Here is a 16,081-nt window from a genome sequence, read left to right as displayed (position 1 = left end):
ACTGTAAAGTGCCAGTGTAGACAAACCCTCTGTCAAGGCTACAAAGGTTTACTCTTCCCAAGGCTATGCCTAGGGTCAAAAGAAGATACTAAGCCATTCTAGGAACCCAGCCCTAGAAAAGGGTGGGGTTGAGTGAGTTCCTGGGGGCTACTCAGAGAGTGTCAGTAAGAGCTGAAAGACATACAAGCTGGGGGTAGGAGGAAATGGGACAAAATACACACACAAATTCTAGCAAAGCACTCTGCTTCTCCCTAGCCAGAGATGGATGAAATGCACCAAGGCTCGCAAAGAATGAATAAGGCTTAGGCAAAGGGAAATATGTGTATAGACCTTTACTATTTTTACTCTTTTGTTCTGTATGCTTTGTACCTTTCGGTGAATGAATAAATAATCTTTTGTTTTGAAGAAATGATTTTTGAGTCACTTTAATCAGCGGCTGTCACAGGTCTCTGCCATTATTTTGTTTCCTGTTAGTTTCCCCCTTGCAGCTTCTTTTGATTTAATTCTATGCATTCAGCCAGAATCATATCACACAGATAATATCAGATACACGTCAGTTTATAAACTCTGTTCAGCCTATAGTGTTAACACCGTTGGGAAAGAAGTGGACTGCCACCCACAGATCCAGACCTGGAGCAGTTAAACAGCATAGTTCCACCCAGAGATGGGTGAAGGTAGTGAGGCCTAATCCTCAAAGGGGCACACCTGCAATGGACTAAAGGGATCTACAAAAACAACAAGGAGTCCGTGGCACCTTAAAGACTAACGAATTTATTTGGGGTCATAAGCTTTCGTGAGTAAAAACGCACTTCTTCAGATGCATGGAGCGAAAATTACAGATGCGGGCATTATTATACTACACATGAAGAGAAGGGAGTTACCATACAAGTGGAGAACCAGTGTTGACAGAGCCAATTTAATCAGGGTAGATGTGGTCCACTCCCAATAATTGAAGAGGAGAGGTTAATACCAAGAAAGAGAAAGCTGCTTTCATAGTGAGCCAGCCACTCCCAGTCTCTATTCAAGCCCAAATTAATGGTGTTAAATTTGCAAATGAATTTTAGTTCTGTAGTTTCTCTTTAAAGTTTGTTTTTGAAGGTTTTTTTTTTTTTTTTTTTTTTTGAAGTGTGGCTACTTTTAAATCTGTTATAGAATGTCCAGGGAGATTGAAGTGTTCTCCTACTGGCTTTTGCATGTTACCGTTCCTGATGTCTGATTTGTGTCCATTTATTCTTTTACGTAGAGACTGTCTGGTTTGGTCAATGCACATGGCAGAGGGGCATTGCTGGCACATGATGGTATATATCACATTGGTAGATGTGCCGGTGAATGAGTCCCTGATGGTGTGGCTGATGTGGTTGGGTCCTCTGATGGTGTCGCTAGAGTAGATATGGGGACAGAGTAGGCAATGGGGTTTATTACAGGGATTGGTTCCTGGGTTAGTGTTTCTGTGGTGTGGTGTGTAGTTGCTGATGAGAATTTGCTTCAGGTTGGGGGTCTGTCTGTAAGCGAGGACTGGCCTGCCTCCCAAGGTCTGTGAGAGTGAGGGATCATTTTCCAGGATAGGTTGCAGATCGTTGATGATGTGCTGGAGAGGTTTTAGCTGGGGGCTGTACGTGATGGCCAGTGGTGTTCCGTTATTTTCCTTGTTGGGCTTGTCCTGTAGTAGGTGACTGCTGGGTACCAGTCTCGCTCTGTCAATCTGTTTCCTCACTTCCCCAGGTGGGTATTGTAGTTTTAAGAATGCTTGATAAAGATCTTGTAGGTGTGTGTCTCTGTCTGAGGGATTGGAGCAAATTCGGTTGTATCTTAGGGTTTGGCTGTAGACAATGGATTGTGTGATGTGCCCTGGATGGAAGCTGGAGGCATGTAGGTAAGTGTAGCCATCAGTAGGTTTCTGGTATAGGGTGGTGTTTATGTGACCATCACTTATTTGTACTGTAGTGTCCAGGAAGTGAATCTCTTGTGTGGACTGGTCCAGGCTGAGGCTGATGGTGGGGTGGAAATTGTTGAAACCCAGGTGGAATTCAAGGGCCTCCTTCCCATGTGTCCATATGATGAAGATGTCATCAATGTAGTGGAAGTAGAGGAGGGCAACTAGGGGACGAGAGCTGAGGAAGCACTGTTCTAAGTAAGCCATTGTTCTAAGTCAGTCATGCGGTTACCCATAGCAGTGCCCATACCTGCATCTGTAATTTTCACTCCATGCATCTGAAGAAGTGGTTTTTTACCCACAAAAACTTATGCCCAAATAAATTTGTTAGTCTTTAGGGTGCCACTGGACTCCTCATTGTTTTTGTGTATACAGACTAACACGGCTACCCATCTGATACTTGACACCATAAAGGGATCTAAAGTGCAGTTCACCCTGTAATGACAACAGTTGTGTCTACAACTTCTTGTACAACTAACTACAGGGACTCCCAACCTGAGGAACTAGACTGATCTAGATTCATAAGGGTAGACAATAGAAACAGAAACAGTGGAGATGGGAAAAGTTTTGCGACTCGGGGGGGGGGGGGGGGGAATAGAGAGAGAGAAAGAAAGAAATCCACAGCTCCCCTTGCATTTGGGAAAAGTAGGGGAGCAGCTGATTGAAAACTCTGCCCTTTCACAAGCTGCTCCAACTAATGTTATCATTGAGTATAAAGAAAGCAAGCAAAAATTAATGCCACAGTTCAAAGCAAAGTGCTTAAGTGAGTGCTTAACTTTAAGAAGATGATTGAGTCCTATTGATATCAATGGGATTTACGTGCATAAGCGCTTTTATGATTCAGGATGGCCTTAGGCATATGCTTTAAGTGCTTTGCCAAATCAGAGCCCAAAACAAAGCCACAGGGGCTCCTATTTTGTTTTTAGAAAAAACAGAAAAGAAAGACAAGAAAATATGTATAGGTGACTGTGTGACAATCAGGGAAGAAATAGGAAAGGATAGCAGAGAAAATGGACAGAAAGAGGGAAAGACTGTAGCAAAGGGGCTAGGGCATTTATGAGGGGATTCATCTATCCAATCACCACCGATGGGGGCGCCAACAAAAAAAATTCCGAACCACCTGGTTACTAAGTTCCCAACCAGTAAGCTCATGGGGCCAAATCTTGCTCTCATATACATGCTGCAACTCCAGAAGTCTACTTTTGTTGAAGACAAAACAATTTTCAATGGTGTTACAGAGCAGCTGTCTGATCACCTCCTACTGCAGGAAGTCCTGGCAGACGGAGTTAAGGGAAAGGAAGTGTGAGGGAACAGTCAGAATTTGCTCCCTATGAGGGTTCCCCTGAGACCTCTTCCACTCAGTTCCCCAAGAATTCAGTTAGACTCCAGCCTCAATGCTCAGGTTCCTTTATTTGGCATACAGCAAAGCTACACTGAGTTGATCAGACTCAAGTGTAGGGGGTGGGTATAGGGCACTGGTTTTCAACCTTTTTTCATTTACAGACTCCTAAAATTTTCAAATGGGGGTGCAGATTCCTTTGGAAATTTTAGACAGTCTGCGGCCCCCAACTGGTCCGCAGACCACAGTTGAAAAGCACTGCTCTATAGTAACAACAACCTTTTGCAGACTCAGACACTGCAGACCGACAACAGGTTGAAAACTACTAGCCTAGGGCATATCACACATCTACAGTTACACAGAAAACCTCTTTCTTTATATATATTTACACATTACATTGCATTACATGCTTTGGGATAGGGTTCATCACTTTGTAGGAACCAACCTCTGTACAACACACACATTCTGTGTACTACTTATTAGTTACCTCTTTTTATGCTTTATCCATTGTTATCTTGTCCATTGTAAATGTTCTCTGGATGTTCCCCCTTATTTTAGCTAGTATAGACATTCTATTTCCAGCCTGCTGATCCATTTACTTCCTTAATCCTGTCTCCCAAGAAATGAGGCTTCACCCATGTCCAATTACTCATATCAAGACAGGCATACATTCAAAGAAATACTCAGGCATGTCAGGAGACCAGCAGGAGAATGGAGCTCTCTGTACACTGACCCTGCACCAGCTCAACACCCTCCAACCTTACTCAACAGCACAGCTGCTGTGTAAAGGAGTGCTCCACTGCTTCTTAAAGGACAGCCTCACACCCAGTGGTTTTGAGGAGGAGGCAAAATTAACAGTCTGTGGATATATTAACTTTACAGGGAAATTCTCTGCAGGGCTGATGGACAGACCACACATGTCCCTCCTTGACCCTCCACAGGATCACCAAACACACTGAGTATCCAGTTGAGGAAAGGGGAGACAGATGCCATGTGGAGTCACTTAATTGTCTTTCTGAGCAAAACAATCCTGAGTGTATAACCCTCACATCAATATTCCTATGTGAAGTGGATCTACTGAGGTGCAATTGTATCCAGAAGGTTTTCTTAAGGAACAAATAGTTTTATACATCCTCTGTAAAATATTTCCTTAAATTTATGCAGATATGATTGGGTAATTTTTTCCTGTTATCCTCTGAAACCTACTTTATATTTTTTCTTAAACAGTGAAATTTTTATTGGTGGTGGGCAGATGCAAGCTCCCAATTGCCAATTTCATCCAGCAAGATGCTCATCACTCCAGCAGATTTTCTTGATTTCAAACCACAGGGATTAGCTACTTCCTATTGTTCCAAAATTCTTTTCTTGACAGCAAGCCCAAACTAGCAACTCAACAACAAGAACACCTGCTGGTTCCACCGGCAGCAACAAGGGCAAAGGGTCTCCAGAATCATTCTACTATCTTAGATAACTAAAAAGAAAAATATATATTGTAATTTGGAACTTTCTGCCAATTCACGGTAATCATCATCCTGGCAATAATTCAGAAGGAGAAGAACCACAAGATTTATTATGATCTAAGGACTTGCTTTTTATTTATTTATTTATTTATTCATTTTAGCATATGCAATTGATATTTCAAAAGACAATAATCTGGAGATGTGTTATGATTTACCAGTATTAAATTCCTTCAGTGCAACTAGATTTTCACGTCAATGTATATCACTGTTTTGAAAGATGTGCCAAACAACACACAGACCCCAAGCCCTGTATCCATTAGTACTGTAATCCATTTAGTAATGTATTATCTCATTCAAGATGAGAAAAATGATTCTGTAGCTGTAAACCCAGCAGAACACATGCTGAAAAAAATTGTGTCTCCACTTCAAAAAAGCACAAGAATCAGAAAACAAGCAAAGATTACCATACGGTTCAGTTACAGCAAACAGTATAACTGTCTTCGCTTTACACTACAGGCACTTGCAAGATCCAAAACATGGAAAAAATTATCAATTGTAGATGTGCGTATTTCAGTGTCGAGTTTAAACTTACTGAAAACCAAAACTCTAGATGTCACAAGATGATGCCCCCTAAAGAGAAAAACGTGGAGGACTTCAAGAAACATTGCAAAACATTATCTAATTTTGTAAACTGGACAGACAACAGAGGCTTTAGTTTCAATCTGTTTGATGTGGAGAGTTATAGAATAACCCAGTTCCAAGAATAACCTGTCCACTACCAGTTCAGGCCAAGTGATTCTCTAGGTCAAAGATCTCAAAACTGTCCTGTCTGAATACCTTGAGGAGCGTGAAAATTTTGTTTACAAAACCAGAACAAACATGACCAAATTCCAGTGGTTTTGTTTTTTAATCTTCAGAAATTAAAAGCTATTCACACTCATTCTTATGGCCTACTCAAAGACATACTTTCACATCCGCACTTCAACTGTTTGGTTAACTTCACTGAGGTATACCAAGATTTTAGGATGCATAAACCATTTCCCTCAAATTTTCCTTCAGTTAAAGAAAACCAATTTGTAAAAACATTTACAAATGTTTGTTCGTGTTGCTACTCCATAATTTATGTTCTATCTTGTTAAAATCATATTCACAATACACTTCTGATTTACTGAAAGCAGTAAGGAATTAACTGCAAAAGGTATACTTGGTTTGGGCTGGGATGTGTCCTTGAACTCATGCGCATTTCATCTTCAGCACAGCTACATGCCATTCACCACTGGCAACAGCAGCAAGTGAAGGTGTGTAACCAGAGTGCATTTACCTACCCAGTTGTCTACTAATGACACTGCACATTGATTTGTATTGCAATAATACTTTGTTTTCTTATTAAAGAAAACAAATCCTATATCACACTTTTTAGCAGCTTCAAAATGTTGTCTCTTTACCATACAGAATATTTTGCATAGAAGAATGCCAGTTAGTTTTTCTATATTCTGACTATAATGCTACTTCTGTGTAATGGAAAGCAGTTTAACATTTACTTATACTACGGCCCACACAGCTTAATCTTGTTCACATTGACTTTCATAGGAACACAGGCTGGCTCACAGGGAGAATTGTTCCAATATTTCCATTTAAGCTTCAGATCAACCAGAAGAGAAGCTCATCATTTTAAAAAAAATGTACACTGCAAAAACCCATCTAGTATCTTTTCCTTCCACTCTATAAGTAGCATTAACAAATTGACTTCAATTAGAGTTTTCAACATCTTTGAAAATGAAAAAGTAGGTGTAAAATTAGGTACTCAAAAATGGAGAATCAAAAGTAGAGGGACCTTTTGAGAAACTGGTCTTGACTCCACTAAATAACCAGTGATTTCACAGTAATTCCACTATAGTTATTTTGCGTTTTAGTAACTATTCTGTGGATCGTTCTCATTTCTCAGAATTAGTTTAAGAAGATTAAGCAATCAAATATGAAGATTCTAGATGATGTATAAACTATGGGGCCTTCACCTCATTTTCAAGTTGATTACAGCTAAATTTATTTTTTTAAGAGTCATAACATGGTGGGAGCATTTAATGACCAATATAATTTTTAATGGCCAAAATAATTTTTTACCAAAAGAGATGAGGTGGTTGTGATGGGCTGGACCCCTTGGGAAGTCACCTGATGTGCTGAGATACCACTGAGTCTACCTGTTCTGACAGCATGGGCCCCCTGTAACCAGTCTTCCTGAGCCAGGCTCTTAAAATCTCCTCTCACACACACACACACACACACACACAGGCAGGGCCACACCCAGCTGGAGATCAGCTCTGGGAAGACTCAGCTTAAGGGACTTGCTCCAGCACTCAGATGTCCACCTCCCTTGGAGTACAGATCCAAAGGCATATTATATTTGCCTCTTCGACCCTCCATGTGGAAGAGGACATGCACAAATTTCTCACCCCCCTCCCAGTTAGAAATCACATAAACTGGGTTAAATTATAAACCAGAAATAAATTTATTAACTATAACAGATGTATTTTAAGTAGTTAAGGAGGTAGCAGACAGAACAAGGCAGATTACTAAGGGCTTGGCTACACTTGCAAGTTAGAGTGCAATAAAGCAGCCCCAGGCGCCCTAACTCACGACCCGTCCACACTGACAAGGCACTTAGAGTGCCTGGACTCTGCAGCTGAAGCGCTCCTGGTGATCCACCTCCATGAGAAGCATAATGCTTGCTGCACCTCAGCTGAAACACCCCAGCGTCAGTCTGAACGAGGTGTTGCATTATTGTACTCTGATCGGCCTCTGGAAATGTCCCATAATCCCCTTAAGTCAAGTGGCCACTCTGGTCATTATTCTGGAATCGGCTGTAGAAATGCAGATATGCCCTTTTGAAGCGCCGTTTCTGACAGCCGGCATGCTTATCTGCTCCGGGACAAAGCAAGCCATTACTGTGGAATGTTGCTTGCTGTGAGTGTGTGTGGGGGGGGGATTGCTGCTGTCTAAACTTACAAGACAGCATGCTGACACGCTCTCAGCTCCCCAAAAACCCACTCTCTCTCCCCCCACATATACACAACACACTCCCTGTCACACTCCACTCCACTCCACCACCACCCCCATTTGTAAAGCAGTTTGCAGGCAATTGAATACTGGGATAGCTACCACCATACATTGCTCTCTGTGGCATTGCAAGAGCTGCTAATGTGGCCACGCCAGTGCACTTGAATCTGACACTTTCCCTACTGCGCTCTCCAAGGGCTGGTTTAACTCACAGCGCTTTACATTTGCAAGTGTAGCCATGCCCTAAGAAAACAGAACAGAGCACACAAACTAAGCTTAATACACTAAAGAAACTGGTTTAGGGGGAGAACTCACATGTAATGTGGTTTTAATAATCTTCTTCACAGGCCAGGTGCCCTTCCAGCCTGGGCGAAGTTGTTTCCCCTTGTTCAGTCTTAGGGCTTGGCTACACTTGTGAGTTAGAGCGCTTTAAAGGAGCCTCGGGCACACTAGCTCACTACCCGTCCACACTGGCAAGGCACGTAGAGCGCTTTGACTCCGCAGCTAGAGAGCTCCTGGTACTCCACCTCGGCGAGTGGAATAACGTTTTGTGCGCCTCCGCTGGAGTGCCACGTGGATGCCCTGGTTTGTTAGTGAGCTCTGATCGGCCTCCAGAAGTGTCCCACAATGCCTGTTCTAGCCACTCTGGTCATCACTTTGAACTCTACTGCCCTGCCCTCAGATGAGGCGTGGAGTGCTCTCAGTGAATCTTTCCAGGTGACCATGCCTCCACTTGCCAGGCGATTCCCAGTATGGAGCAATGGCAAAGTGCTGGACATCATCAGTGTTTGGGGGGAAGAAGCTGTCCAGTCCCAGCTGCACTCCAGCCATAGGAATTACGATACTTTTGGGCAGATATCAAGGGATACCATGGAAAGGGGCCATGACCGGGATGCACTGTAGTGCAGGGTTAAAGTGCAGGAGCTGCGGAATGCCTACCACAAAGCCCGCAAGGCATACAGCCACTCCGGTGTTGCCCCTGCAACCTGCCGTTTCTACAAAGAGCTGAACGCAAAACTTGGGGGTGACCTCACTTCCGCTCCGAGTACCACCATGGACACTTCAGAGCCTAGTTCAACAAGGAGGAGGAGAAGCAGCAAAGCGGGAGCGAGGGTGCTGAAGCGGAGGAAGATACCCCAGAATCTCCAGACGCATGCAGCCAGGAGCTGTTCTCAAGCCAGGAGGAAGGTAGCCAGTCACGGCGGCTGGTGCTTGGGGAAGGACAAACACCAGAGGCTCCCGTGGGTTGTGTGTGCTCGCTTTGGGACGGGCAAATTATGCTATTGTGTAGACTGCTTGCCCTTAGTACGGGGGAATCATTGCTCTGTCTGGTGTGAACAATGCTGCTTCTGTTAAGTGTTGCATTTTGCCTTTACAGATGTAACCCTGAGATCTCAGCCGTCCGTGTTATCACCGGCTGAAAGACTCCAAAAAATCAGAAAGAGGCCACGTAGAAGCAAGGAAGATATGTTGCATGAAGTAATGCAGCATTCAAATAATGAAAATCAAAAAGTGCAGGAGTGGCAGGACAGTGAAAGTAGGATCCGCCAGCAGAATGAGGAGTGCCGGCACAAAAGCACGGTGCTCCGGCAGCAAAGCATGGAGCGGCTGATAAGCATCATGGAGCGCCAAGCGGACTCTATCCAGGTGCTCGTAGCCATGCAGGTGGAGCACTACCCATCATCCGGGTTCTTACCGCCACCTGCTGCCTCCAACACCTGTAGCTTCATCACCCAGCCCTACGACCCTTACCCACTGCATTCAACTCCCATCACCATGCAGTATAGCCATCCTAAAGTGCAGTACTCATTGCACAGCACTCCAGACAGGAAGGCTGAGTATAACAGGACATACGCAAATCCGTGATTGTACCATTCTCCACCCCACCCCCTTGCTCTTTCTGTTTCCCAAGCAGTTGTTTCTTTTCAATAAATGCATTTTCTTTTCAATAAATGGATTTTTTGGCTTTGAAAACATTCTTTATTATTGCATAAAGTAAAAGATACCTTAGTCCAGGAAAGAAACAGGCACTGCAAGTCAGCGTAGCAAACACAGATTCCTACGAACACTTGCACTACTGCACTTCACTCCCGTGCAGGGCACCAGACATTACTGGTGGCTTTCAGCCTCAAATTACTCCCTCAAGGCATCCCTAATCCTTGCAGCCCCGCGCTGGGCCCCTCTATAGCCCGGCTCTCTGGCTGTTCAAATTCAGCCTCCAGGTGTTGAACCTCCGAGTTCCATGCCTGAGTGAATCATTCACCATTCCCTTCACAAATGTTATGGAGGGTACAGCACGCGGATATAACCATGGGGATGCTGTGATCAGCCAGGTCCAGCTTCCCACACAGAGGGTGCCAGCAGCCCTTTACACGGCCAAAAGCACACTCCACAGTCATTTGGCACTGGCTCAGCCTGTTGTTGAACTGCTCCTTGTTGCTGTCAAGGCTCCCTGTGTAGGGTTTCATGAACCATGGCATTAAAGGGTAAGCAGGGTCTCCAAGGATCACAATGGGCATTTTGACTTCCCCTGCGGTGATCTTCTGGTCTGGGAAAAAAGTCCCGGCTTGCAGCTTCCCAAACAGGCCAGTGTTCCAAAAGATGTGTGCATCATGCACCTTTCCGGGCCAGCCTGCATTAATGTCGATGGAACGCCCACAGTGATCCACAAGCGTCTGGAGAACCATAGAGAAATACCCCTTCTGACTAATGTACTCTGAGACGAGGTGGGTTGGTGCCAGAATTGGAATGTGTGTGCCATCTATCGCTCCTCTGCAGTTAGGAAAACCCATTTGTGCAAAGCCATCTACAATGTCATGCATGTTACCCAGAGTCATGGCTCTTCTGAGCAGGATGCAATTAATGGCCCTGAAACTTGCATCAACACAATTCCAACGGTCAACTTTCCCACTCCAAACTGGTTAGCGACCGATCGGTAGCTGTCTGGAGTTGCCAGCTTCCAGGATGCACTAGCCACCTGCTTCTCCACCATCAGGGCAGCTCTCAATCTTGTGTCCTTGTGCCGCAGGGTGGCGGCAAGCTCCTCACACATTCCCATGAAAGTGGCTTTTCTCATCCGAAAGTTCCGCAGCCACTGCTCGTCATCCCAGACTTGCATGACGATGTGATCCCACCACTCAGTGCTTGTTTCCCGAGCCCAAAAGCGGCATTCTATGGTGGTGAGCATGTCCGTGAATGCCACAAGCAAACTCGTTTCATACGTGTTACTCGAGACAATATCATCGTCGGAGCCCTCACTGTCACTTTGGATCATAAGGAATAACTCGACTGCCAAACGTGACATGCTGGCGAGACTCGTCAGCATACTCCTCAGCAGTTCAGGCTCCATTCTCACAGTTCAAAAGGGAAGACAGAGCATGCAGTACAAAAAATGTTGAAAGATGGCGCCAAATGTGGACGGAAGTACAAGGATTGCTGGGATGCGAACTGATGCATCATGAGGTGCTGGGACAGGACCCAGAATGCTCCGCACCCCAATGAGTTCCAATCTTAAGTTTCAAAAGGTAACAAACTTCTGTAATAAGCAAGCTCTATATATCCTGTAGGGCTAACCCAGGCAATGCACCGGGGACCTTTTGCTTATACCTAGTAATCCTTGCCCCTCCAAATAAAAGCAGCATAAAGATATAGTTCCTCCTTGTTAAGGGTTTTTATCCCTTCCCCCATTCTACTTCGCCCTGCAAACTCAGTTGACGGGAGGAATTCACTTGCATATCTCTTTATTGTGGGAGGGTAGAAGGGAGGGGGCAGGAAGCAAGCAACCACAAAGTCTTTTGTCCTCTTCAAGGATCCATGCTAGTTCATCTGGTGCCAATGGGCCGTCCCTGTGGGGCAGGACATAACACATTGAGGCCAGCACTTCACACTAATTAATGTTTCTCTCCCGTCTGGTGATTTACACAGTTACAGAGGCTTACAATGCAAATACTCAAATATTTCCTTACCATATGGGATACAATTATTATATATGAGTAATACATACAGCAACTTACAAGCATTCAATAAAGTCGAAACACCAAGCACATTCTTATCATTCTAACACCTATTTTAATAATACTAACACACAGGTGAGCCAGACTGATTCCAGCTATGTATTTATCAGTATTCAAGTGAGGCACAGGGACCTTGGCATAGGCTGGCTCCTGGTGTGCCAGCGTCACCTCTTATGACAACAAAGAAAGTAGGCATGCAACTGAACAGCGTGAACTGTGTAGGGAGCAGAGACACAAGGGTTCCCCCTTCCGCCCCGACAAACAGAGAAATTACGTAGGATTATATTGCTTAACAATCCTATATTGTCCACTGTTTTATTGTTTATTACTACAGACTGCCATTTGCAAGTCTGAAACCAAACACTTTAAAAATTCATGCTCTCACATGGTCAATGACCACTTTATTTTCAACCACTTTATTTTCAACCATGGTCAATGACCACTTTATTTCCTCACAGTAACTCAGCAGTCGATCTGCGTTAAAAATTACCTGCAGCATACAACTTTCTTCAAAGAGAATACAGCACCGAGGAATTTAGCTGCCCACATCTCCTCTCCCCCTTAACAGGGTAAAGGAGAGGCACTGGTCTGAACTGGAACACCATGGTAAACAGCCATAGCTGAACTTTCATTTATTTGTTCAGTTGGGGCACCTCTTGTGGAGCTAACTGGTTATGAAATCAGCATATCAATTTGGTAATAGATTCCCAGGCCAATAACCTTATATGTCACATAAACACAGGATGTAAGAATGCAAAAAAACAGTCCTTGGAAGAGTAGAAAAGGAAAAAGCTTTCTAACACATCAAGTAGATTTTTAAGGACTTGCATGAACAGTACATTGATCCTCATCAGAAACCATGCTGCCAAAAACACATACACAGCTCCCCTCTCAATTTCCATGTAAACCCTACTTAAATGATAACCTGCACAACATACTGCCACATCTGTCACATGCAGCAAGATGAAGGCAGTTATAGTGATAGTAATGAGGAAAATGGAGCCAACACAAAGTTAAATAAGGTAGCTAGTACAATGCCATAGTGGACTAAATCCTACTGCCAAAAGTTCCTGCAAAATATAGGGGGGGAAATTATTAAAATCTGAATCTGAATCTCTAGAATAGAAAAGGAAAACCAAGCAAACAATCTCAAGAATCCAAGCCATCATTGTGGTAAGCAGGGACCATGGAGGACAAAAGAGTTATACAGCTTATGGCTCAACAGGCACAAATTAATTCAAATTAGAGATGTGTCCTAGTACCTATGGAAAGGGAGAGGAGAAAATGACAATAGCCCTGAACCACTACTGTTCCAAACACCTCCTCACTACAAGACTTGCATGTGCTAACTGCCCAAGGAGTCCATGATTCCAAGCCAGTAATCCCATAAACTAGTGTGTGAAGAACTACAGCTTGGCACAGAGAACTTGGGTGCTCCGATGAAGCAAACTCCCATTGGCACGAGGTGGGATGATGCCTAATCTGCAGGTAACAGCATCTCCTTACTTTCCAAACCACCATGGATTGGGAGAATCAGAACCCACACACCCAAAAGGCTAATCTATAAGGTTAGTAAAAAAAAAACAAAACAAAAAAAAAAACCCCACCTCTTAAAAATAGCTTTTTCATCCAAATAAATTTCGAAGGGATGGGTCCCTTTCCAATTAAATTTTTCAGGCTTTTGTTGAAAAGCCAAAAGCTAAAATATTTTCAGCAACGGAAAACTGAAAACAATTGGCTGGTTTTTCTATTAAAAAAACCCCCAAATTTTTTCATGAGAATGGAAACTCACTGTTTTTTGTGGGCACAAAGAACATTTTCCAAACAACTCTGCTAATCTGCCCCTGTTGCTGGATGCTGTGATTATGTGAAATGGGAAATAAATTTTGAACTTAAAGAAATTTGTGCTCATGGTCCTAAATCCACACCCACTCAAGCTGAGTATGCAAGCCCAACACCTGAGTAATCTAAATGGAAACCACTACACTTACCTAAAACGCAAACAAACAGAACCATACACACATTCAGACTAGGAAAGAATCTCTATATAAAAGTACAACTACACTCATAATATAGTCTGAACTTGTGGGAATGCTGGCAGAATACTGCTGCAGGTGGTTGTGGGAGCAAGAAGGAAAAGGGCATTCATCTACCTATCGCTTTTTCTGTGCGTGATTCTCAAACAACCAACAATCCTGGCTCCCAGTACAGGCACTGAGACTGACCAATGGCAGCACTCTTAAACAGGGAGGTCCCATCACTGGCCAGCAGGTGCTGCAACCCTATTGCAGGTCCTCTGGTCTAATCCTGACAATTCAGCACTATTTTGCATGGCCAACACTCCTGCACATCATCTTGTAGGAAATATAAAAAACATTTTCATTTAACTGATTCACTATTTCCACATGTACTGAAAATTTCATATTTGGGTTTACCAGAAATAAGCAATTTTAAATGCCTGGTATATCACAGAATTGACAAACTACATTTATGCCATCCTCCAGAGTCTTTTAAAAAGCAAGCAGGGACTTATTTTTTCTCACTTCTGAAACTAACCAATTTTAGTTAGACAGCACTACCAGTGCTCAGGTCTTTTGATGTTTGCACACATGCACACAAAATTTGACCTACTCTACCCTTTGATGTGATTACATGCCCTAACAATTTAAATACTACTTTTTATTTTTTAAAGAGAGGAAGAGGGAAAGAACTCAGTGATCAGAACAGGAAATACTATCTCCCCAGACCAGAGATTACTTCCTTTAAAGGCTAGTCTTAAATTTTAAAGGGATAGCTATTTGGAGAGTGGGATATTAATTCTGCATATTTAAAATAATTTTATAAACAAAATGTTTGTAGACTCCTTAATTGTTCACAACTCTTATTTCATTGCCAGTTACTGTCCTCTTCTCTGTAAAAGATTTTCTGGATTAAAACCCACAGCACAGGCTCTTGAGACCAATATAACCAAGCAACCAGTTCAGTTGGTTAGCAGCTCTCAGCTGACTCTTAAATACTGTACCTCTTGAATATTACCATCTCTGTGGAAGAAATCCCTTGCCAGACTTTGCTGACTCCAGAAACTCTAATCACCAAGGTTACAATTCCCAACCTGACAATTAGTACAGACGGACTAATTGGGACAATCAAAATACCAGATTACTCAAGTTATACTCCTTCTGTATAGGGTCCACAGCCCTTTTATTAAAAAAAAAAAAAGGCACCACAAGTAAAACACAAGGAAGGATCATTGCTATAAAGAGGGGGAAACAAAACCTGTTAAGCTTCACAAATTAAATTTCATCCTTTTAGTAAAAGCACACTTAAAAGCTAAATATTACAATCTGCTACACCGATATGAACTATAATAACTGACAGGAATAATGTCTCCCTCCTCCCCTGCATTTTAGAGTGAAAATGTGGTAAGTAGTCTTGTCAATAATACTAAAAATTGAGAATGTCCTAGTAGTATAGCTGTTTAGAAACCTTCAAAGTGCTATAAATCACGACCTAGAAAAAGTAAATGGTGATGTTCACTGAAAAACAACAAATAAAAGGTTTCAGAGTAGCAGTCGTGTTAGTCTGTATTCGCAAAAAGAAAAGGAGTACTTGTGGCACCCTAGAGACTAACAAATTTGAGCATAAGCTTTCGTGAGCTACAGCTCACTTCACTGGATGCGTTCAGTGGAAAATACAGTGGGGAGATTTATATACAGAGAGAACATGAAACAATGCGTGTTACCATACACACTGTAACCAGAGTGATCACTTAAGGTGAGCTATTACCAGCGGGAGAGTGGGGGAGGGAACCCCCCCCCCGGCTCTTTCACGTTCTCTCTGTATATAAATCTCCCCACTGTATTTTCCACTGAATGCATCCGATGAAGTGAGCTGTAGCTCACGAAAGCTTATGCTCAAATAAATTTGTTAGTCTCTAAGGTGCCACAAGTACTCCTTTTCTTTTAACAAACAAAAGGTAACAATACTTTGAGCGGTGACAGCATGCTTAGTGCAGATTGAGAGAAAATAACCTAATCCTTTCCACTTTACAATAAATAGGAGGTGTGCACTAACTAAAATAAACTAGATCCAGACCTTTTTCCATTTTGGTCACAACATTTAATTTGCTCATTGATTTAACATGAGCAGAAGAGTCACTACCAACCCCATGTTGGGACATGGGCATACATCAGCAGCCAAATCTCATAAGGCAAAGACACAGTTGTGAAGTTTAAGATTTTATTTTCTATCTTGTATAAGCATTCTTTGCTCAGCAGCATGT

General features: G+C 43.0%; 1 protein-coding gene across 5 annotated transcripts in view; it reads right to left on the bottom strand.

Moving 5' to 3' along the window:
• The window catches only part of KIF13A (kinesin family member 13A), a 196,911-nt gene that overhangs the window by 106,578 nt on the left and 74,252 nt on the right, over positions 1-16,081 (bottom strand). The gene's annotated exons all lie outside the window — the stretch shown is intronic.

Source organism: Eretmochelys imbricata, chromosome 2 (assembly GCF_965152235.1).
Source record: "Eretmochelys imbricata isolate rEreImb1 chromosome 2, rEreImb1.hap1, whole genome shotgun sequence".
Taxonomy (NCBI): domain Eukaryota; kingdom Metazoa; phylum Chordata; order Testudines; family Cheloniidae; genus Eretmochelys; species Eretmochelys imbricata.
Note: the sequence above shows the minus strand (reverse complement) of the source record. Positions and strands in the feature narration are given on the sequence as shown.